The sequence below is a fragment of the Taeniopygia guttata genome, chromosome 6, assembly GCF_048771995.1.
Source record: "Taeniopygia guttata chromosome 6, bTaeGut7.mat, whole genome shotgun sequence".
Lineage (NCBI taxonomy): Eukaryota > Metazoa > Chordata > Aves > Passeriformes > Estrildidae > Taeniopygia > Taeniopygia guttata.
In genome coordinates, this window is record NC_133031.1 from 13,950,505 (window position 1) to 13,976,274 (window position 25,770).

Consider the following 25,770-nt stretch of genomic DNA (forward strand, 5'->3'; position numbering starts at 1 on the left):
ACAACAGTTCATAGCTTCACACTGATTTTTACCTTTTATTGGTACCAAGAGATTTACTTGAATTCACATTGTCTCTGTATTTATCACCTTTCTTTCCCATTCTTTATTTCAGACTCTCCATTTGACTATATGTGTTTGTAGATGATATTTTTATTGCAGTGGACATGGTTTTGTCTCTTTGAATGATCTGGCAAAATTCAAAGAGGCTTATGGCACAAAATGAATAGAGTTAATTAACTACTATCTGTAGTATATAGCCCTTCTGGATGGAAAGGTCTTACTTCAGCAGTCCATCAGTATGATTGGCTCTATACTGTAGCTTCAGTAGAAAATGCCATGAAGGATTACTAATTAAAGCCAATTCTGTAAAGTAGACTTAAGTGTTGATACAATATATGAATTAATCATTAATACAAACTTGTTCTGCTGGTTTAACATGTTTTCAAGGTTTTGAAGATTTGTATTGTCAGCTCATCCCTCAAGCTAGACAGCATCTAGCCAGCAATTTTGTTAATTCAAAAGAAATTCAATTCTTTTGGCTTGCCAGGCTGGACTCAAATTTCTGTGACAAATTCAGCAGATTGTAGGTCTAGCATCAAAGAACATGGAACTAGAGTCTCAAGCTCCAAATAAAAAGGTAAGGGGCTTGAGACAATCTTAAAACCCTGTGTTGGCTCTCTGCATTAGAGATCCACAAAGGAAAGCCAGAATTTCAAGGAAGTTCACTGAGTAAAATGTGTGTCACTATCAAACAGTGTCTTGTATGAGAAAATTTTTATTACTTTTTGAAAATAGTAATTATATGAAAAAGACTTCACCAGAATTGCCTTTCATATGTACATCCACAGTTTTGTTCTCCTGACAGTGCAGAAATTGCATTCCCATAGGCTGGGCTGCCAGACTATCCTTCACTCTGGCACACATGTGCTCAGAATCTATAACTTGCTTCCATAACATGCAAACTCAGTGCCCTGCATTTTCCAAATTACTAATATGTAAAGAAGACAAGACTGAAGCATTTTAAAAACAAAAACTAGACCCACCAGTAAAACAGCTTCCCACAGTGCCTGGCCTTCATAGAACCTCTCTTCTAAATCCAGACCTCCCTCCACAATTCCAGACATATCTGATATATCTCTTTCTGCATCCTGTTGCACTCTATGTTATGTGTATGTTTAAAACATACAGATACATAAGAACACACATAAATCTTTTTTATAGAGAGAAATCTCCCCAAAAGCAGGATGCTGTAGACTCTGAATCAATTTATTTTAATCTAATCTTCATCTGTAATGGTTTTCTTGGCTGCAGCCATCAAGGAAACATCCTGGCAGGTGGGGAAGAATGAAAACATATAACATTTGTTTCTAATGGTTCCTTTGCACCATGTAGTTTTGACTTTCCAGTAAAGAAAAGCCTGCAAACTCCATGAAATATGACTGGGCTTGGAACTGACCTCCAGTGCAAATTTATATCTGCACAGCTGAGAACTCCGTAAAACATGAATGTAAAGATGTCAGAAACTTCTTAAAATATCTTTAAAAATCATTGAACCAAAGTTGAAAGTTGAACTTTTTTGCCTAAAAACAAAGCTGAAACGGGTTTTTTCCATATAACCATTTCATCAAATGGAAAGCCTTTTCTATTTCTGAGACTTTTACTTCCTTCTTCAGTACACAAGTTTCAAGTCACCCAAATTGGTTTTCTATTAGGAACTAAGACCACAAGCCCCTAGGAATCTCCATGTATTGTCAGATTTTCGCTGCCTGTTGCCAAACTTAGTGCCTTACTAATTGCCTGGGGCTACCGTGCTTTGCTTATAGAAACAAATTATTTTCCTGATGGAACAGCAGGATTTGCACCTGCAGAGACTCGGCTTAGGAAGCCTGGCAAGCAATCAAGCGGGCAGCTGGGGAGCCTGGCTGCCCAGCAGTCTGCAGGACAGGCTCTGGAAAGCCAGGACGCTTCAGGTTGCCCATCAGCTGGTGGGCAGCTTGCTGTCAAGGAGGCTGGCAAAAAAGCAACACTCCAGGACAGCTTGGTCTATCTCCTAACCTGGCTCCTGTCAGTACCTCTGATGAATCAACACACTGATAAAAAAAAAAAATCTGTTCTGTGACATAAATATTAAACAACAAATGAAGTATACCAGAAAATGATCTTTTAAAGTGCTAACCACAATTTTCCTAGATCCCTGAGCCCTCAGAAAGAAAATCAGCTCGAAGTTAAGTCAATGTTTCTTGCACATGTTGCACTGTGGAAAATAAGTGAGAGCAGAGCAATAAGAAATCCCCGGCAGTACCCTGGTCATGTGTAATATAATGTCTGCACCACATTGGTCAAGGTTGCTCTGGGGCTTGTTCTTCGAAAGGCCATGGCTGTAATTCACATTCATTCACACACCTCATAAAATTGCAGAGCTGAGTTACTAACAGGGGTAACCACTTATTCTTTTGACCACTAAAACAATAAAAAATCAGTTTGATTTTAATTTATTAACTGAAAGGAGGTTGGTGGTCACAGATTAGTCCTCTCTGGGAGTCACTGCAGAACCCAAACAACACTTGGTCTGGCACACAATAGATGTACTACAAAACCCTCCTGATGGACAGATAAAGCAGAATAGACACCAAAATCTGTTTGTTGCTCTTCAGAGCCACAGACAGCTTTCTGTCAGAGGGTCAGATCATGCGAAACAGGAATGCACATATCACCACATGAAAAAAAAAAGATTTCATCTTTGCCCAGTTTTTTTGTTGTTTTGTTTTTTTTGGGTTTTTTTTTGTTTTTTTTTGTTGGGGTTTTTTTTTGCAAAATTGATCTGACTGCTGTAGCTGGCAGGAAAAGAGAAATTACTTATGTTTTCATTGAGCTTTCTGGTTGGCTTCTTCTCTCAAACCAGACCTGCATAACACATTCTGACTTGAAGAAGCAGCTATTGAACATGGAATTTTCTATCACATTTCTTACAGAATCATTGTTAGGTCAAATCTCACACAAAACTAAATGTTGAACAAACAAAAAAGTGTATGAAAAAATATACAAGACAAATATTAAATATCTCTATTAGCTCCGTTTTAATTTCTGAAAGTGCTCTAAAAAAACATAGGAGCAAGGCTACTTAAATAGTGTCTCTAAAACCACACTCTCTCCCAAAAAAACAGTAATTGCACACTCAGCTCTAAACGTTTTACTCAGTTGCTGGAAACACATTTAAATTTAGTCTGTAAAAACAGTGATTTCTTAATTATCAAAACAAAAAACATATTAAGAAACAACATCAATATATAGGAAAAATAATAGAGCAAGTTTTCCAGTCTCCCTCCCTTCCCTCCCCTCCAAACTGGGTCAACAAGGAATACATGCCAAGTGAATGTGCTTTATTCACATCCAAAAAAATCAAAGTTAGCATCAATAATTTTGATCACAAAATATTTGTCCAGCTACTCCTCAGACCTCCAAAGCTACCATCTCTTGTTTCCTGAAATAAAATACCTTTTCTCTTCGTACATTAAATAAGAAAATCATGTGGGAAAAAAACCTGACCTCCATATCATAAGAATTAAAAATTAATTCCAAGACACGAGTTTCAGTTGCATTGGTGGGTTATATTCACTGCAACACAAAGCAACATGACCAGCTCACACCACAAACTGTTTTCTTCCACAGGTTGTACTTGAGAAATGCTGTTACAAGAATCCAAAGGTATTCATATAATGGAAAATAATCATTACTATTCAGCAGATGTTGGTGTAAATCAGCGTCTGGATGAAGAAAAAGAAGTGAGGCAATTTTAAGAGAAGCTTTTTAAAAGTAAACAAAAATATAAACAAGAATGAAATGCATCTGGGAGCATTCTAGGATTTATAAGCCAGAGCACTGACATTTTCATCTTTGCCATCTCTGTTAAGTACCTCGCTCTAGTATAGCTTCTGATTAGAAAACCAGAATGGGACAATTCCAGATATTTCCACTTGTCAATCCTACCAGACATGATGACTGTTCAACACAGAACTTTCCTGGTTCAGGTGGGGTTCTATGAAATATTCCATCTCTTTCACATTATCACACACACACAAACAAAAAAAAAATGAAGATTTACTATTAAGAAATCAATAAAAACTTTAATATTTGAATGCAAAGAATTCATGTCAAAGATAGTTTGTAATCTCTATAAACTTTTTCCTCCTGAAAATGTCATTGCATATTATGACTGTAAGCAATACATCTTTCATGAAAGCCAGTTCCCAGTTTTGATCCTGACAGAGCTCTGTAGAGACCTTAAGAGCAAGGAATGTCTCCTTTCCATACCTCAATCCTCTTTCACTTAGAACAGGAAAATTATTGTAAACTACATCTTTAGTCACACCTTTTCAATATTATTTAAAAACTCAACCTGCCAAGAAACCAGTTCCTTACCTTCTCTGGACTTTTCTCCCTTTCTCACTACCTCAGGAAATGGACATTATTCTGTTTTGTATTCCATATGAATTATATATATGTATATAAAGCCACTAATCTTTATTGGCATCATATTTGGTTTGAACACCTTAACCTATTCTTTTCTTTCTCTTTCACCTCCAACAATTATCTGCTTATTTGAGATTTATAGTGGACAAACCAATCTAACTTTCAATAAAGGAAACATAATAATCCCAAACTTACTACCACTGCCTAACTGCTATTTAGTTTTTTAATATGTTTCCCATTGTGCCTTGTAACATCTAAAGAACATATAAAGTATTGAAAAAGCTGTAGTTGTAGACATACTACTAGCTTGACCTCAGCAGTTTAATTTTAAAGCCATTGCTTTTAAATTTTTCATGTTTAACCATCTTCATTCTTAGGCAATATCATTATAAATTGGGTAGGGTAAGAACTTCCATAACAGTAAGAGATTTTGAAACACTATGAATCGACAAGGCATCTTTTTTCCCCCTGCAAGATGACTATTAGCTCTTAGATAATGCAAAGAATTTAAAAGAATCTGCAGGATCTTATTTCTCACGGTTTCTGATATCTAGGGAGAATAAGAATTATTAAATATTTTAGTCCCCCACTAACCTCCAAATTGCCTGTAGTATACTCATTTCAGACCATAAGCCAGGTGAAAAACAAGATCACTTTTAACTGCATTGCCAAGTCTTTCACTATAAAGCATCAAATGTAGTCTTTGTATAGAAAAGTGCCCTCCTCGGTGGCGTAGATAATGGAAAATAGTAGGTACCCAACATTGCAGTTTCCTTTGAAAGTCTCTTACATTTTTGAAGTAACAGGAAGTTAAAAATGCCCTTTTTCCTTACAAATATTTAGTGCAATGTAAAAGGCTGTTTGTCTGCATTCTCACTGAAGGCTGGAACAGAGTCCTTAAGTCTCCCTGGCTATTAAATACAAAGGCTGGATAATTTCAAACATATCCATATTAAACAAAGGGTTCCTGACTTTTAACTGAGTTCTTAGCACTGTGACAATGAAGCAATAAATACCTTCTAGTCTTTTCATTCCTCTAAGCTACTTGCTCTCTTCTTAGATATCCATAATAGAAATGAGAACAAGTTTTCAGCATTTAAACTTTTCCAGATATGTCAGTGTCACAAAGAATGTGTCACAATCAATGTGCATTTGGTGCTGAGCCAAATCCTCAACTAAGAAAAGCACTAGATGGGGTTAGAGGTAGCCCGTTTATTTTGCTGGCAATTCATTCCTTAGTAAACTAGCTCTATTCACTAGCCCATGAACATCACATACATTTACACTCCCATTTCACACTGCAGTACATTAATCTAACACCATCTCTCAAGGGGAACTGTCTATATGCAATCCAAATGGCTTTTCAGATGAAAAATAAGGGCAACAGCCTTCTATCTCGGGAGACTTGGTTCAAAGCCTTGTTCAGGTCACAAGTTAAAATTAGTTTGGTGCTCTTGTCCTTCCTCACAGTTGTGCTCCTGACACAACTGCTACTCATTCAGGCACAATCGGGTGTGACTGGCAGTCCTGGCTCCAAGGCAGGCTGCCCATGGCTCAAAGGAAGAGGATACTGCTGTGATGTATGTTGACATAGAGGAAAAAAGGGAACCTGAAAGGGGAGGAGAAAAAAAGAAGGAAGAACTCAGAGTTCTCATTGCTTTTAGCAATATGAAAAGACAGTTTCTTTCTACTATCCTGGTCTTTTTTTTCAAATGGGCAACAAGCACATTGAGGCAGAGCTGTATTTCTGACTTTTGATAGTGAAAGGCCTTCCTATGTGCTTTGGTTACCTCCAGACCGTACATAACATCTGCAGCTTTTCACTGCCTATTCAGACAACAAAGTGAATGTGTAAAATCATACTTTAAACGTTTTTGTGACCATGATTAAAGAACCATAATTTTTCAGACCTATATACTGAATCCTTGACATTCAGAGCTACCTGACAAAGAATAGCCACCTGTCAGGAATTGTGCAATAGAAACACTGTATTGGACTATTTTCCTCAGGCTCTCCCTGCTTCCAGCTTTGAAGATATTCAGTCAGCTAGAAGGAAAGACAGTCTAGAATCTTGTTGTTCCTGCCCAGAGCTGTCAATCCACACTAACAATGAAAAACTTCCTTTACTTTGTTGAACATAGCAGTAAATCAGTGCCATCTGCATAGAGCACAGCAGCACCATCTGCATTATGAATGTCTCACTGAAGTTCATTATTGCATTATGCCAATTCAATAGCAAGAAATTGCCAGAAATTCTGTTGCACACCCAAGTACATGTTAATTTTTAGCTTCTCCTACTTTTCACTGTACTAAACAGTTTTCCTAGACATATGGATATATAAAACACCAACATGCAATTATAAGCAAAGTGTGTTTTACACCTAAATCCACATAACAAGCTCATCTTAACAATATCTCCAAAGTGAAGAATTTAACCACAACATAAACCCAAATGTGTTTATTCACAGCCATATTCCTGTGAGATACAGCAAATTTATCCCTGCATTACAGATGACAACTGAAGTGCAAGACAGAATAACTTGCCCAAACCTGTACCATAGCAGTCCTGTGACAAAGCACAAATTTGAACAAACCAAATTCTAGACTAGCTTCTTTTCCATATTTCTGAGATAAGGTGCTACTAAAAATACTAAATACAATTTTCTCAAATATGATATGATGAACACAAAAGAAGACATGAATGACTGAATTACTTTAAATGGCAATTCAAAAGCATGCAAAATAAAAAAGAATCTGATGGGTATCATGAAGGAAAGGACAATCTCCAAATAAATATTTTTTTCAAATATTTGTACTCTATGATGGACATGACTTTTGGGGAGCAGAGTATGATAGAAATATGGCATAGATATAATTTTCCCCCCAAAACACATTCCCTTCAACAAATAAATTTTATTTCACTTATATTCACACTTGACCTGTAAATGTCTATATATAGTTTCCTGAACAGAACTTAGAAATAGAATGGATGCTTGTCATATTGGCTGACACTCAACTTTGGTAATGCTCCTGTATCTAGCCAGCTGATGATTGAATGCTTAACTATTCACTGCAGATTTCTGCATACCACTATTGAAAACATCGATATTTTAATATGTAATCTGCAATTAATTACATGAACCACTGGATATGCCACTTACACTAATTAAACTTCAATAGGCACTACTTTGCAATACATGGCTAGTTCACATGCAGCACACTTTCTTAAATAAGGCACTTCACTAAAGGATACTGCAGCATCAGTGGAGGATTTCATCATCAGGATGCAGCTGCAATATATATAGCAAAGGGAATACCCAGTGTTAAAGGTTGAATACCTGGGATTGCAATCAGACTCTACCAGTTGGTTACTATCTTTATCTAGCCTGGCCTGTTGAGCATAATCAGACAAATACCAAATTCATTTGGGGCATCTAGACTAAGATGGCAGGGTTATTCCATGCACTGGGGCTTACAAAAGTTTAGGAATCCACAGTCATCCCTCATAAGCTTTTTTAAGACCAGCTTGGACTTCTCTGAAACACTGTTCTGATCCTACTTTGAAACTAAACTTCCATATTTTGATGTGTCATTTTTCTTTATTATGAACATTCAGGGACAAATTTTCCAAAAGTGTTTAGGCACCTAGTGATGCAAATAGGCAGCTTGTTATTTTTCAAAGTCACTTAGGCAGGTTAGACAGCTAAATCCCTCTGAAATTAGAGAGAGTTAGGCATCTGACTTAGGCATTTAGAAAAATTTAGGCAATGCTTATTTGCATTTTCATGCTTCTAATAATTTTTGAACATCTGTGTGATAGGTTTTGATTTATTTAGGCTGGTTCCCAGTACATTACTTTCTCTCACCTGACTGAAAGAGCATACCTCATTAAGCAAGTTGCAGATTTTTCTTGCAGACCATGTTAAGAAGACAAACAAGTGAAAGAGATGACAAGTTTTTTTCTATAATTTGATACTTTTATCTTACTTTAAATAGGTAAGGAGACATTGTGGAATAGTGGATAATGTAAAATTACTTTTATTCTTAAACTTACTCATTGACTCATGAGCTTTGTAATAACATTTAATTTTGTTCAGCACAAAATAGTATGAGGGTTTAAAAGCTGGCAAAATACAAAGCATTCAGTATATAACTTGATCAGATTATTTTGTTTATCTTAAAACAATAAGAAAATCAACCCCAAAACAATTTCTCCATAGCTAAATGGAGAAATAATCAAATTTGAATTCAAATTTGAATTAAATTTGAGAAGCACATAAAAAAGACCTAATTTTATTGTAAAATATTTGTCTCCCCAGATCATTGGTTTATAGTTTTTCACTGAATCAGGAATTTGAGATTATGAAATATTTCACCACTGAAATTTTACAAGATTGAGACGTATATTATTTAACCATGAAATTATTAATGTTCATACTTCTCGCTAGAAAATAACAAAATATTTTGGCTTACGTAGTTTAAGATGATGCTCTATGGAAATGGGATTAATCAGAGTATGTCACACTACAATAGGTCCTTTACACCAGCTTAAAAGCTTTTGAATCCAGTACCAAATTTCTACAATATCTGATTTAAAAGAGATGAGATCTCAAGGAGAAGAACTTCTTGAAAGTTCCATGAAAATTTTCATCTGATTTTCTTGAGTAACTAGCTTTGGTTTTAGATATATGTTTCTTAGTCTGTGACAATTCTGATTTTGAATTTTAATTTTCAGTCAAAAATATCCTCAAGCATTTTAAAAATACCCTAAAGAATATCTGAGTTTTCTTTCCCAAACTGTTATTTTGCCTCTTTTATAAGAGGATTTTTTCCAGTATACTGTTCTTTTCATTAGAGAAAAGGAAATGAAAGAGTTGGCTGCCTCTGATGATTCATAATTGTACATTTTGTGGCTTCAATGACAGGTTTTTTTTCTATTTTAACAGGCATTAATTTATCAAAGGAACACAAGTCTAAAGTTTTCTTCCTACATATATATGGTGCAGTTTAACTCAAGGTACAAATTTAATCTTTTCCCATCTTATGTTTACATAAAGGGAACAGTGAGGTCCAAATGTAAGATGTTATATATCATAAAATAATAATCACTCTAATGTGTGGGTGCTGAAGTTGATTGCTGACTTAAAGTCTGTACAATAGATGTACTAGGAGGGGGGAAAAAGCAAGGAAAGATACATAGAATAAATCAAATTTAATCAGGCAAATGCATCCCTCCAGGCTACTTAGCATGACCTAAGCTTTCCATTGGGAAACCAGAGTTCAGAATAGGATTTTGGCAATGTAATTTCAGGTGCAACAAAGTCACATTATAAAAAAAGCTTCTAAGCTTTTTCTCATGCTGTGATTTGCATGGCTAGAGAAGCAAAGGGAAGGAAATGTTGCCCAAAACAAATCTATAGTAAAATAACTTATTTCACTCTGCTCAAAAGCCTCTAATTCCATTTGCCCATAGCTGTATAGTGTGGTCTCAAGATCCATCTTTAACTGAGTCATGTCTTTGACAGGGACAGGAAAAGCTGTCTGAAAAATTACATCATCTAGGTTCTCCCTGAAAGAGTTTAATTTGTTTGAGCCAAAAAAGTATTTGGGTTGAAAACAAGTTTCTATATGATTTATAAAACTGCTCTCTTTCACTGCCTCTTTTCACAGGGATCCCACTTCATTAATACAATGATTAGAGGGACAAACCCCAATCAACGTATCATTCAGCCGTGATTAATTAATGTATACAAGCATGTACATGTGTATTTTTATAGATATTTATGTACACACACACACACAGATATGCATACACGGGAAAAGCTGCCCCAGAACATTTCTGTGTAAAACTCCATACAAACCACTGTAACAGAAGGCAGGACAAATAACAGAAGACATCCTGAATTTACCAACAAGGCTTGGGAAAGGATGTTCAGTGCAATGAAAGTTGGCTTGGAGTTAGAAGTTCATGAGGTTTTCTCTTGAAAACTTTGGACTGCAAAATGTCAAGACAAACTGTCCCTGCAGTTTATATCTGGCAAACACAGATGAGAAACCCTCACCTTATGACACAGGCATTGACAGGACCAATTCACCTCAAAGTATGAGGCTCCAAGGCATTACAATGAAAGATATTAAAAAGACCTCATAGTGTCAGGAACTGCAGCTGCCTGATGAGAAGATTCTGACAGCTCTTTTCAGTGATGAAGATTTATTTGGAGGTTCAGGTATCCATAAGTTTGGATGCTTGTCTGGACCTCCTCAGTTGTGAATAAATACAGGATTTCCATCATCACATGAAAGATAACACAAAAGGATGGAGGTAAGGGAGCTGGGGTGAAGATGAGAATCTGATGGTATTTTGATATTCTGCTATTTATTTCACAGTAAACCTGGGAAACAAAGGCTGACAGCTTGTTAAGGAAGCAGAACTTAGCAAAGTCAAATTGTATTCCCTGTTGAGATTGATGAAGATTCTAAATTCAATTCAAGGTTTTGGTGGAAAAATTAATTTGGCACTTATTTGCTACCATCTGTTCCAGATATTCCAAGTGTGAACTAACAATCTTTTACTGACATGTGAAGGATTTGAAGCTGTAGAATAAACAGTATGGAAGAAGATTCCTGCCTTCAGGAAAGACAATCCCTCTCAAACATACCACATTCTAGGCCTCAACCATGAATTAAATAAAAGATAAGTTGGTTAAAAAACATACCAACTAAAATGGTATCATTTCAAACTTCAGCTACAATTCTAACACTTTGATTGCATTTGACATATAATAGTAAAATATTTGAAAATAAAGGGATCAGAAGAATGGGAAACAAGTACAGAGGAAGCATGCTGATCATGCCATAGAAAAAAAAAATCCACATTCTGAGTCTGTTTTACAATCATGTTTAAAATTGTTATTTTCATTGAAGTTCATAGAAATTGACAAAATGCAGAATTTATTCCAGTGACAACTTCTTCAAAAGATTAGACAGCAGCACCACATTCTCCAGCGAGTCTGGCCTGGTATCACAAAATATGATTAGTCCCAGCCCTGTGCTACATATCAGGCACAAGAGCTTCACTCGCACAAGGGTGAAGAAGGGGAAAGGGCTGGACACATTCTTGCCTTCCTGAGTGCCAGTGCTCCATTTTCTCCCCCAGTACTTCACACACATACCATTACTTCCCTCAAACAAACAAACAAACAAAAACCCCCAGAAAATCTTATTTGTTATGGATTCATTGGGTATCTAACAGGTAATTTGGGTGCCAACTGCTGCTCTGGGTGCACAGAGAACTGTTGTCTTGGAACATGTAAGGCAGTGAGAAAAGACTCTGAGAAAGATTTCTTCCAAGGACTTCACTGACCTTCATCTTAAACATTAAATGGTATTACAAGTGGCATGTCTGTATCATGAAAGATTTAGCTGGCAAAGCCTTATCATCACACTCACTATCACCAATTTTCATTTAAATTTGGTACCCAGGTTGATGAAATATATAAAAGCTATCCAATTTAAAAAGGAGCACTTATATAATTTCAGAAGACAAATTTGAGATTGCATTTGAGACTACCTAGTGGGAGCTTGGGCAAACGTCTTGGTTGGCTAAAGGTTTTGCAAATAGCTGAAGTTTTGTGTAGTGCTTGATTTAGTGCCTAAAAAAGGAAAATGAACTCTACCACGTGTGTGGACAGATTTCCTACTGACAGTTGGGCCTGCTTCTCAAGAAAATGCTACTTAAAGTGAGTCACAAATTTAAGAGCTGGTATGGGTTTTGCCTTTGGGTTTTTTTAAAAGCCCTCTGCTCTGTGAGAGATAACAGGACCATCAATTTTTTGTGTGCTTACTCTATTTCAGTGACCAGTGCCAAAATTACACAGATTGTAAATAGGCCACAATCCCATGGATTTACAAATGAGGGTAATGAATCTGCCAACAAACCTGAAGTTAACTACCTAGCACATACTTAACAGGGACCTAGAGGTAACCAGATACCACATAAACCTGACAGCAATAGTCACAAGTGCCACATCTTATAAGAGTGGCTTACAGATCACAAAAGTGAATCAAAATAGGTCTTTGTTAGAATTGGGATGGCAGGGGGCAATTAAAGTGGGGATATTATGATTATGATGATACTGGGAAAGCAACTCAGAAAGTTACTTCAGATTTTATCTTACTGTCTTACATGTAAGGCACCTTCAAGTTCACTTATTTTGTTTATCTTTCTTCACTATGTCTCACCTATTTCTTTTTACAGCACTTCCACAAAGAGAAAGAATAAATCACCTACTATGTCACCACTATTTAACTTTTTTGTAAAAGGCTTCTAAAAGGATGTAATTGAAGATAGGAATTCCAAGACTAATAAAATTTTTTTGCTACATTTAATACAATTTGATTCATGCCATACACAGCATGCCTGATTAAAATATCAGGTGTTTCTATCCCTTCAGCTGAAGGGTGTCTTGTCTGTTATAGGACTCCTTTTGTCCTTCAATTTTACAAGTTCCAGACACAGCTCACAGATCACATTCACTAAAGCATTCAGCCATTTAAGACTTTGCCAAATTGCACTGCTTCAATGCAGAAGTTACTTGGCTTAGATATATCTTAGAAGTTAAGGTTCCGTTGTCACATTTTTCTTTTTCACCTACAAGTAGTTCTGTTTATTCCCAACTCAGCAGCCAACTATTGATTAAGTTGGCTGAGGTCAGTCCACCCTGCAGTTCCAGCCGCAATCCTTGCATTGTTTTCCAATAGCTTGCTTTATTGATTTAATGTTCTTGGTTTTGACTTTAGAATCTTGCTTTTAGCTTTAACTCTGTCCTGTGTTCTTTGCTCAAGTTTTATTGTACTGTTACCTCAAACTGTCCAAAGAAGTTGCAGTCAAATGTAAAGATGTGTCTGCTGGGTTAGAAGGGAACAAACTAAATTAGGCAGCAGTAAAATGGCACACAGAGCCTGTCACACACTAGCTTCAGAATACATATTTTTAAATCTAAGTGTGTATTATGCAATATCAAAAACAATCTTCATAACAACCATTGTACCACTTCTTCCGCTGTACTAAAACTTTCAGGAATCACTGATCCCCTCTGCATAGCTCACTTGGTGGCCTTTGATAACTGAATTCTTAAAATGTTTTCTATCTATGTGGATTAATTAAAGACAGCAGTCCAATTGTTTACCATCTCACATTTTGTTGAATTACATTTGTGCTGAGAAAATGGTAAAATCTCAATATTCCTCTTAGGTAGAACTTCTACTCGCTTTGTCCTGTGGGGAATCAGGCATTCAAATCAGAACTGAGGTGTTTCTGTGAGACCCCTACCTGTGAATCTGAGGGCAGAATGGGTCCTCTACAACATGGATAGTTCCATATATGAATTTGCATTTTGCAAAAAATCCAGTGGTAGTTACTTTTGCAGTTCTGTACTACGCTTCTGCAGCTGAAATTAGCATTCTGTCAGTGCATTCAGTTTGTTCTATTTTACTGAAAAAACTGAGATATTTGTGTGTGAGGAGTTCTAAATATATATTTCTTCATTGAACTAAAATATTGTTTGGGTTGGTCAGTAAAAGCTTTCAATAAATGTATGCTTATGAAAATGTTTATTTCTGCAAAAAGAAATATTCCATTATTTGTGTAGCTGACAGTCAGCTTTGTTGTAGTTCCAAATGAAAAAGGGAGTATGTTGATTGGAGAAAATACAGCTATGTTCCATCTTCCTCCCCTGCTTCAGTAAGAGAAGAGCATTTGCATATTAATTCTAGGACTGAACAGCTGCATTCCCTAGAAAGCTCCATTCATTGCAGCACTGAGCCCCTGAAACCAGGCAGGAGGGGGAAAAAAGAAAAAGAGAAAGAAACAAAATACAAGAAAGAAGGAGGCATAAAGCTTAAGGTAGACAGAGACACTGATTTTGCAGTTCTTTATTTCCAAAGGAGTAGTTTTCATTTTAAGGACTGCACGCAGACATTTCCATATGGGCTATCACAAGAGTATTCCAACCATCTCAGGAGCAAAAGGAATACTCTTATTTCCATTTCATAAAAAGGCAAACAGAGGCATAATGGGATTATTTACTAGGCTTAGAAAACTATTTACCTATAAATTTAAGTCTCAATTCTATGTAAGAGCCAGGTGATTTGCCCAGGATTACACAAGAGCCATGGCACAGTCAGAAATAATTTCCATCTCTAGCTCCCACTTCCATGTCTTATCCTTCACAATACAGATTCATGCTTTTGTCTTCTCTACTGTTTTATTATGTTATGTAACTTTAAAATATACTGAAAGCAGAGATACAGAGTTGTTTTGACAAGAACTGCAACCAAGGCTTTGGTTTGTTCTGCCCATCTGCAAAAATTGTGAAGATGGAAGACAAAACCTTCTGTGAGGCACTGAGCACTAACGGTACCATAAGTTGCTATGTTTGAAGCACAGAATAATATTGACAGCAAGAAAAAAGTTATAAATTTTTGTCTTAGATGGATACCATTTATGTTTTCTGTGAACGGTGTCTGCAGCTGGTGCTTGCCTCTGTGATCAAGAGATGTGAAAGAAAATAAGTAGCCTCCCACAATGCTTCCGAGAGGATTGGTGGGAAGCAGGAAAATGTCTCTTCACTCACAGGACATGTCATACTTAATCTTCCTGGCATCACAAGTGTAAACTCAGGCCAGAAATGTTATATTAGAACAGACTGGCAGAAGTTTTCTTGGTGAGGGTCTATTAAAATAATAACACTTAGCATTAGAAAACACAAAATTACTCAGCTGAAGGTCCAGTCCTGGAAACATTTTAGTACCAACACTGATATGTCCAACCAGATGAACAGGAACTATTTTTATGAGCAATGAAGCTGTAAAATTTCACAGCATATTTATATAGCTTAAGAGATCCTGCTTCCAAGTTACTTTGGCCACTGATATCTATTCCTACATGTACAAATGCTCCAGAGCCACGTGGCAAATTCAATTAATGCAATTACACAGTCTAAAATAACTCTCCAAAACACTGTTTTTGATTCAGTCTGCTTTAATTCAATCATCAATGTTCTGCTTAATATCTACTAGCAGTGCAAGCAATGACAACAAAATGCTTCATCGCAATGTTTCAAAGGATTGCTATTTATCAATGGTTTAGGGAGAAAAAGAAGCATTATTGGTCTTATTAAATATCATAATGTCTCTTGACCTTAAAGTTAAGGAATTAGTAAACAGCTGTTGTCCACAAGAAGTAACTAAATGTCTTTAGCAGGTTACACTGCCTCCTCCTCAGCAGTTTCACAGCCACCAACTGTATTTGCCCAGTGTCCCACACAGCCTTGAGAACTCTGTGTGCTTCACAGCCTGCAATGTATGGTAGATGGCCATCTTTTCTACAGCTCACAAAGTCCCATGCACAATATCTGATTATTTGCTTCCTTCAAAAATGTGTGCTATGTACTAGCAATAAAAACTAGGAGCTTGCTCAGCTGCTTTCTGGAACTTCCAACAGTGTTTTTATACAGACTTTTGCTTAGTCCTCTTCCCCCATATGTTTTTCTTCTTCTAAATTAAAATTTAATGGAACATTCGAAAGATAGAATCCTAAGTTAAAGGCAAAGTAATGTTTTTAAAGCTTATTCAGCTGCAGCTATGAGATCACACAGTAAACTACCAGGAACTGAAATCATGCAGAGGAGAAATGTCAACTCTTAACAGAAAATGTATTTGAAAGAATTGTGGTTAAAAAGAAAAAGAGGGGAAGGTAAATATAAAAAGAACCCTAGCATTTCCAAAAATGCAACCACCTTATGGCAGCCTTCTAAAAGACTCAGATGAGCTTCTGTCCCACAACAGATTATGTGATCTGTAAAGAAAACATACTTGGCCGTTGCTTTTTTTTTTCCTTTCCTCCCATTTTCTAAGAGGAGTTCCTGCTCAACTGGCAATTAGCAAGAGCATTAACAGGGTATCATACTGTGTTCAGCAAAGCAAAACCTGACATAGAAGAGAAAAATCATACCTTCTGCAGAGCCCTTTCACAAATGGTTTTCATATTTGCTGGTTTTCACAATGCAGCATTCCATCTCCTGGAGCATTTTATTGTAAGGAAGGAAGGTTGCTGTAGAACTTCCGCTTTGTTAACCAAAGCGCGCAGGAGTCAGTGGGCCTCAGCTCAGTGCACCCAACAGCCATGGTGACATTTCCACAGTTCTGTTCTTCTTCACCATTACTCCTGTAGATTTAAAAAGAGCTGTAATGTTTGACTGTCGCATTTGAAAATTATACTCTACATTTCTGCAAAGCTCTTCTATGAATTTTCTACACAAAATCATCTCAACAACTTCAGCCTAAGTATGACAAGTGCAGGAGCTTTCATCAAAATGCCTCAACTCTGTAGTATAAGCCCAGCTTGAAAAACTTCAGCATCAATTACACTCTAAATACACAGAATTTTAATGTTGGGAGCAAGCTTGAATTTTCATCAAACATAAGGCTGAAGTGATGTCTGACTGAGCAGTTCAAGAGGGCTTCTTTTAACTAGAATACCAAAAACATATGTTGCCAGAAATTTGGCTAGAAATAAACATTTCCTATGACACGTAAATGAAAGATTTTTTTTCTTGCCCCAAGTACCCTTTTCACAGTCACAATACCAACCTAGGTCTAATTAACAGCATTATTTCACTGTTTATGCATTTATTGAATAAATCTTTGAAGGTAAACTAATACAAAACAAAAACCAGACTGATTATTTTATACCAGTTATAAGGATAAAATTTTATATATAATCAGGTTTCTATTACTATATTGATAATAGAAATTTTAAAAAATCACTAATATTTAAAATATTGAAATAAATAAATCTTGAAGTATTCTTCATTGGTGTTAGTTTCTAAAAGTATTAATTTTACTTAGGAAGTCAAGAGGTCATGGGCAAGTTCCCAGATGTTAATTTAGTTTATTTTTGGGGTTTGCTATGCTTGGATTTCTTTTTTTCTTGGAAGGGAGGACTTTACTTTTCTATTGCGTTCACGAAAAAAAATGTGCTGCCTATTTCACAGTTTCACATCTTAAGCTTCCTGATACCTTGCAGGTATACTCTACTCCTAAAAGACGAGATCAAAATTTTATGCTTTTAAATTTTTTATATTTTTATACCTTTTCTTTCCTGGGCAATTCATGTTTAATATATGTTCCAGGTGGTTGAAAGAGAAGTATATAGTTTGGCATAGACCTACCACACACTTTTGTCTTGCTGAAGACAAGCATACTATGTGTCCTTAGCTTAGCTGAATGGTAGATTTATATTGATGTCAGAGAATGAGTAATTAAAAGAGTTATCCTTATCAGCAGTCTTATCTGAAAGATATTAGAGAGGACCAATCATATAAAGCAGGACTAAATTCCTGCCAGGCTTTTGAACCGAAGCCATTGAGCCGACTGGCTTTATGCACCAAGAACTAGCTACAAACTAAACACCATTTCGCTATTACAAAGGAATAATTTACTGCTTTCCCCTGACTAATCCAGATGTCCTGTATTTACCTGTTTTGGCAGAGAGGAAGGGAACTGCTTGAACCCTACCGTTTTCTCTGCTCTATTGCCCACTTTCATATGCAGGACAGTGTCACACAGTCCTCAAGCTAAGGGATGACTTCTGGTCAAACAAGTAATCACTCTTTCAGTTTCCACATTAAGATAGCTGGCCACAAAACAACTTGGATGTGGAAACAGCACAACTGCCAGGAGGCAGAGAGTGTTAGCTCCATCTCAGTGCTGCTCTGCTACAGTTGTCTGGTAACTGCAGGGTAAACACACATCTCCCTTTCAAGAAACTGCTCACATACACTTGGGGCTTCATGGTTTTTTTGTTTTCCAGGCTTGAATGTCAGAGTTTACACTCCTAAAACTTTGGAAGAAGGGCTTTAAAAAAAAATAAAACCAAATAAAACCAAAGAATCAGGAGACAATCATATATACACATACACTAGATGATGTTAAATAGAACCATAGTAAAATTTTTAACATTAAAGACACTCTAGGGAGCTATAAGGTCAGGAGAGATGCAGATTCCTCAGCATCCACATGAATAAGCCTGTTCTGTTCAAAACCTGCTTGTCAGGTACCTCACCTGTTGGTTAAACCACTTGATGGTACCTGAGCTGTACCGAGGACTAAGTGCCAGGAAATCAGTGCCTGGGTTCACATGCAGTTCAAGCATGTCCCCAGCTGACTATATCCACCTCATTTCTGGGCTATTTGGTTCAAATTAGTGTTCTAAAGGACTCATAAGTCTAAAGGACTTAAATATGAAATGAATAGCAAATAATATCATCTTATCACAGTTTTCATGCCAGACAGAAATAACTGTGGTACACACATGTTAAACTAACATCATTCTGTTACAGGAAGCTGAGGGAAGATATGTAAAGCAAAAACTACAGACAATCATATAAAGATAATAATATTAAGTGATATAAAAATTATAAAGTCCTTTTTTTGCAATAAAATTGCAAAAAATATTACTCATTGCATTTGTGCTACTGTCAGCAAGTCAAGGTTATGGTTGTGAAGCCCAAACTCAGCTGAAACATGAAAACAAGAAAACTTACAAATATACTGGAAACTCAGACAGGTCTTGCATTTTGATCTTGGAACAATAAAGAGATTTTGAAGTGCCATAGAGATATAGAGGACTTTAGAGTATTGACACACTCAGTTTAGATGCTACCAATGGAAAAAAAAAATCTTTGGAATCCCTATATTAGAAGAATAGCTAGACTTTAATTTATGCAAATAATTAAGGTTGCTTAGTGCTTTAGAAGCAATCAGCCACAACAGCAGAATTCTGTCTTAGCGACTTATCTTCTGACTGAGTTGCAAAGTGCACAAGAGATTGTATGCTGGAGCACTGGAGATAGGTGTTTCTCAGTGCTCATTCACTTGTAAACACTGGATATTTCTGTAAAATTGACATATTTTGATCCCTTCCAACTGATTCATTACAGCCCCAGATCAAGGTTTAAGGAAAAAAAACATTAGCATCTATAGCCACCTCCCCACAGTTAGTTTTATACCGGTAGGAATGTTTACTTGAAAGCAGAAATTGTCACAGTCTATGGGGCTATAAAATGAATGTGCTGTGTCTTCTCCCTAATCACAAGCTTCAAATAAAACCCATGTTCCTATTTTTAAAAATTCTTTTTTAAATAAAGAAATAAAAGATCAATTCAAACTCAGAACCGAGGAAATTACCTGCTTTCTATGTACAAGATCTAAAACTGCAAAAGGAATTCTACAGGTGAATGAATATTCTCCCCGTTATTCCACAGAAATATGTTTAACTTTGTATCAAACTTCATATGTAACTCAGATTTTGTTACTTAGCAAATAGTAACACTACAGTCTTTGCCAAAACATGATCAGATTTTCTTACTAGATTACATATGCTTTACATTACCGGGAGTCTCATAGAATTTTTTTTATGCATATGAGAGTATTTTCATGATAAATTATAGTCTCATTTAAAGTGAAAGGATTGTAACACTAAATATGGTGCAGATGCTATACAAAATTACTGAAATATATCTCAAGACAAGAATGCTTTTTCTCTTTTTCTTTTCTCCTTAAGAAAAGATCACAACCTACTTTTAGGGACTCCTCAAGAATCTGTTATCTGTCAGTACACTCAGGTCCAGCTGCTGGGATAAATGAAAGCTGCCTAGTGCTATGCTCAATTGTCCTTGTGCTACTCCTCCTTCTCATTTTTCCTAACACATTTTTTTCATTTCACTTAGATAAAACCTAAGGTGATAATTTCTTATCACTGAACTAAGTACTGATGTTTGTGAAAAAACAAAACAAAATTCAAGTCCGACTTTCAGAGCCTAATGAAGCAAGCAGGAATAGAAATTACATGTAGGTGTTTCCCAGGCATATCATGTTATTCCTGCCTGCTTGGCTGCTCATCCTCTCCTCCTGCCTGGATTGCTGGCCTTGCCAATCCACTAGAAGTTTAAATTCAGCATTTCTTTTGCAAGAAGGATTTTTCAAATGCCAAATAGTTTATGTTTATTGTTTTCGTTAAAACAGACAACATGTAATAAACATTTTTATGATACTTTGACCCAGGATTAGTTGATTTCCAATACAATAGGACAGAGAATAAGACAACAATATAATAAGGAGCACAAAAAAGTGAAATATAAAAGACCTCAACATATATGAATGCCATTGCAAGTATATGTTTGCATTCCTACACGAGGTAAGATTTAATTTAGAATTCTTTATCAGACACAGTGTAGAAAATTTAGTGATACTAAAGGAAGTCTATTACACTGAAGGGATATTAGTACCTTCTGAGAACTCAAATCCAGCCTGAAAGAAGAGACAGATCTAACTCATTTAATTCTTTTTGCCCTTATAAAGCAAGAAACTGTGATATCAAAAGGGGTAAACAGGACTCCCATCCTCTGAATTAAATCTCTGGAAGCAAAGCTGAGGGTATCTTATCACATTTGTCAGTGACAAGGCAGAGAGAAAGCCTGTAGGCCTGGTTGTACTGCTGCTATCAACTGCAAAATATCAGCAATTTTAAACATCTGAAGTGCAAGGTGTTTGTGCTTTAGTACTGCATATACTACTCCTCTATAACCATTTTAAAATAAGTCTTTTATCTTTATTTACTTATCTGTAATCTTAAAAAATGGTGTTGCTTGCTGTTGCACAAATAAACCAAAAAATAAAGGACCATTAAAAAAAAATTCTTCCATCCCTAAGCTTTGCTTCACAAAAAAGTCTGTATTTATATTCCTTCAGAGTCCTCTGACCTAACCTGCCAAAACATAATAACACAAACGACACTTTTTACCACGCTTCTGAACAGAGTGATCTGTGTTGCAAATAAAACTTAGACTTTTCTTTCTGTCACAAAATACATTTGATTGCATTCATTTGGGGCTTCCCAGGTCCATCTACATCTCTCAACATATCTAATCTAAATACTAATAGCTTTGCTGTCACCCTGTAAAGCTACCGCAAAGCAGAAAAAAAAAAAAAAAACCTTTTGTAAGCCTGCATATAAATTTGTGAAGGTGTCAGAGGTGTAAGATGTGTGATTCCATCACCACAGAGCAGAGCAACAATTCCCGCCAAGCATTGCCCACCATGGTTCCCCTCAGAGTAACTTTCAGAAGGATATCTCCTTTCTTATTACCATGTGGCAAAACACAACACGAGGGCAGGTGGCAGGGTGGCTGAGGACTCGGGAGCCAGCTTGGACCACAGCTATTTTGTGCAGCCCTTGGGGAGGTCCCGGGCGCTGCAGGCCCGAGGCCAGGCCATGACGCACAGCCCGCGGGCAGCGCCACAGGCCATGGCGGCTGCCGCAGCCCCTCACGCAGCACGGCCAGGGTCTCCTTGTGGGGCCATCTGGGACTTAAGGGAAATATTTCATACAGGATATTCGCAATGCAGAACTGCACATTACTGCTGTATGCTGACGTAATTATTTGCAGGCTGCATTATTATTTTCTGAAGGAACTCATGGGGCTACAGCACTGCAGCATCACTTTAGAAGTGATTACATTTCAGGAAAACATTTCCTACTTTTTTACTAATTGATAATCAAGCTTCTTACATTCCTTATTATTTTTTTATTCCTCTGTTGAAGAGCACTGAGCCAGCCTTGCCATCATTTCTAAAGTAGGTTTTCATACCTGCAATGTGGTCTAAATTACCATGCAGGGGTGGGGTTGCTGTGTGCTGGTACAGCTTCAAAGGCCAGAACCAAATGCTTCCTTTCTCTGCCCCAGAGAAAAGGGAGGAAAGACAAAAGTTGCAAAACACGTTAAGAACCCTCCCAAACCACACATCCACTAGTTATATGGAATCTTTTACAAGAATACATAAACACCAATGTCCAGAATGACTGAGGATGGAAAAGAAAGGCATGTTACTTGTTCCCTCTGCCACAATGAAAAGACGGCAACAGGTCTCTGGCATGGATTTCAGTGCTTTAAAAACACCAAAATCACTCAGCTTAGAAAATACAATGAGGAGAGCATAGCAACAGACTATGTGAGACTTCTGCCTCGAAAGAGCAGAAAAGAAAGAGAGGCCCCTTTCAGGCTCTAAAGAGCATCTGTACAAAACGTTTTAGTTAGCAACCAGCACATCCAACACTTATATGGAAGAAGGAAATTCCAGCTTGAAAAGCCAATTAACTTCTCTTCCTACTAATGAACTTGATCTAACCTAAACCAGATTATTTGGTTTGATGACCAGAATTTTAACATACTGACTTTGAAGTCTGACCTCTAACAAGTTTCTAATATGTCAGCTCATAAGGTCCATCCATATAATTTTCTAATGTTCCAAATCAATAGGATGTTTTTTACTTGTTTTACACTGTGCTGTATTTTCATGCTTTAAACTGCCAGATAGCTAGATCAAGTTAGATGTCACTCAATGCAAAATCCACCTCTTACAGATGACAGTCACACAAAAAATACCTCTTCACACATACTGAAGTACAAATAGAAGCACAACTAAACCACAGTTTGAGGAAACGCAAGCCTTTTAGGCTTCTCCTAATAAGAAACATTTGTGTAACATCAAAGGAAAAGTTTTTACTCGGCCAGTCTTTTGTTTCATTCATAGCACACACATGCACAGAGAGGTAAACTATACATGTCTAAGAAAACTTTTCTTTTATTTTACAAATCCTGTGACTTGTCCTGCACACTGTAGCACTCAAGGCATGTAGTGTCACTGACAGTGCTTCATTTATTTTTATGCTACTCCTTCCCTCATCCCATCTATCTGAGACCAGAATACCAGGGTTTTTATTTGTGCACATTTGTAAACAGCTCCTGGCTAGCAAACAGAAGTTAACTGCTAGTGGTTCTCACACAGATGACACAGAAAAGCTATAGAAGAGAAAAAAGGTAGCAATCTCTTCTGTTCTGTTTGAGATAGGCTGTGTTTCAAGACCCTTTGGCAAGTATAATTTTGGATTAAATAGGATGGAAATTCATAATCATAAATCATCGCTGAGTTCTCAGACACCTCAACATGAACTAAGCTTTATATTGTCATTATACAACCATAGACTACTTCAGGTTCAAAGGGACCCATACAAGGATCATTGAGTACAACTGGAAATCTGGAGTACTTTCGTTTGTGGCACTGTGCTTCACAGACCACACACACACACAAAAAACAACCCAACAACAAAAAATATGGCACAGAGTATTTCCTTAAAGTAGAGTAAGAAAACATAAATGGTTTATTGTGTTCATTACTCTTAGAACCACTTTCTCTGTTCCACCAAATCCATCAGATATTACTTTTGCAAAAACCATAGTGACATTGTTAAAACACCCTTGAAACAGAAAATTTTTCAGCAAGTGGTAAAACCTCACTGTGAAAAGCAAACAAAAACTATGGTTCATTTCTATAATTTCCCCATCTGTCTTAAAATTTATTGCAGATTCTCCATTTTCAGTGATAAGACACACCTCCAATAGCTCACTGCTATAAAGCAAGGCTTCTGTTCAAGCAATTGCTTAGATAATCCATGTTCAGCAATTAGGTGGGACTGAAAACATGAGGACAAGAGGCAGGTTGACATGCAAGATAGCACCTTCCTTTCCACTACTGATGCCATTTTTCACACTTACTAGTCTTTTAAACTATCCTTCAAAACTGAATGTAAACTGAAGGAGGGATTCTGTTGCAAAACTGGGACAAGACCAGTGAACAGAAATTAGCAGATGGCAGAACAGAGGAAAAGGAGGGATACACAGAGTTCTGTGAAAGGAAATTTGTTTCAAAATTGTTTTCTTACTGAGATGTTTATAGCTTTTGCAGTCCAAGATAAACTCCCCATCTTACACAAACATCATATTTGCACTGTAGCTCTGCAACATCTGCAATGAAAAACCCAGAAGTTACAGGAATGAGAGTACATGACGTTTTAGTTCTTAATTTAAAAAGCGAACAGAAACTTTTGCCTCTCCTTTGTCACAGAATAAAAATAAATATCCAAACTTGAGGTTCTGACCACCTTTACTATGCTTTTTTTAATGCTGAATAGAAAATCATAAAAACCATGAGATCCTTTAAAGCTGACCTCCTTCATCACATTAAACTTGAAAACCAAATGCTGTGGAACCATTATAAAAGAAAAAATCAGACGTTTGTATTTCCTCATTCAAATGGATACCAAAAAAACAACACTATTGATTCTAAACAATAAGTAAAGTGAAAATTTAAAAAATACCTGGCAATACTTGTCAGAAATCAAAAGCAGCTACAGTATCTTTGTATTGAGCAAAAAGAAATAATAAAAACAGATGTTAGAGCAGACAAAATATCCTGGGTTTAGGAAATGAGACACAGCAGGGATCATGATATTTTAATTGGTCACTACTTCTTCTTGTTTTTTTTCATTTAAATAATGCATTCTGATATTTGCAATCTCCCTCCCTTAGCTTTGCTACACACACAGAAAAATCATAATTTTGTTGTCTTGATTAGTGCCTTCAAACAAATTTACAGAGGGACATTACGCCTAGATGCTAACACCAGAGTCCTCAAAAACATTTACAAGGAACAGTTTGGACTTGGTAATTTATTTATTTTTGTGAAAAGAAGTCTAGCACCAGCAGTTCTTCCTATTTAAGCTTTCCTTTTCTCAAGTGAACAAGCACATGAAAAGCAATGAGACTGGAGAGAAATGCAGTCTGAGTGAAGGACATACAAGAAGTGACTAAAGACTAATCAAATGGTAAAACTGTGCCTATTTCAGTGATTTTCTGCATCATTGTAGTCCTCTTTTCCCCTCTGATGCAGCATTAAAACAGTTCCTCCATATTACTTTCTTCTTTGCACATAGCTGGTACTTCCTGTAACAGGTTTAATAAAATAAGATCTCAGAGTTACTGTACCAATTTTATTTTTATTAGAGAGGTATCATCTTCCAGTGGTACATATACACCCACCACAGGAATACACAGAATATGAATGCAAGCATAGACTGACAGAACAGGAGTGAAAAAAAATGTACAGAAAAACATTCCCAGAAGAATCGAAATAGCATTTTTTTCCCCTTCTGATTAACCTAAGGAGAGTCAATTAAGCATCAAAAGTAAGAATAATAATTGAACTTACTGGAATACCTATGTACTAAAGCAACATTTACTTCTGTCAGCAGAAGACTACAACCGATTAGATTTGCAAAAATAAGTTTGAATTCTAGCCCTTTCCCCTTTGAATAAATCCAGTATACTTGTTGGAGCCTCT

General features: G+C 36.5%; 1 long non-coding RNA gene across 4 annotated transcripts in view; it reads right to left on the reverse strand.

Annotated features, from left to right (window-relative positions):
• Window positions 1-25,770, reverse strand: part of LOC116808542 (uncharacterized) — a 420,301-nt gene that overhangs the window by 284,264 nt on the left and 110,267 nt on the right. For all 4 annotated transcript variants that reach the window (XR_005980815.2, XR_012056692.1, XR_012056690.1 and 1 more), the window contains one exon: window positions 16,484-16,696. This is a non-coding gene — a long non-coding RNA (uncharacterized lncRNA). The remainder of the gene's footprint in view (window positions 1-16,483; window positions 16,697-25,770) is intronic.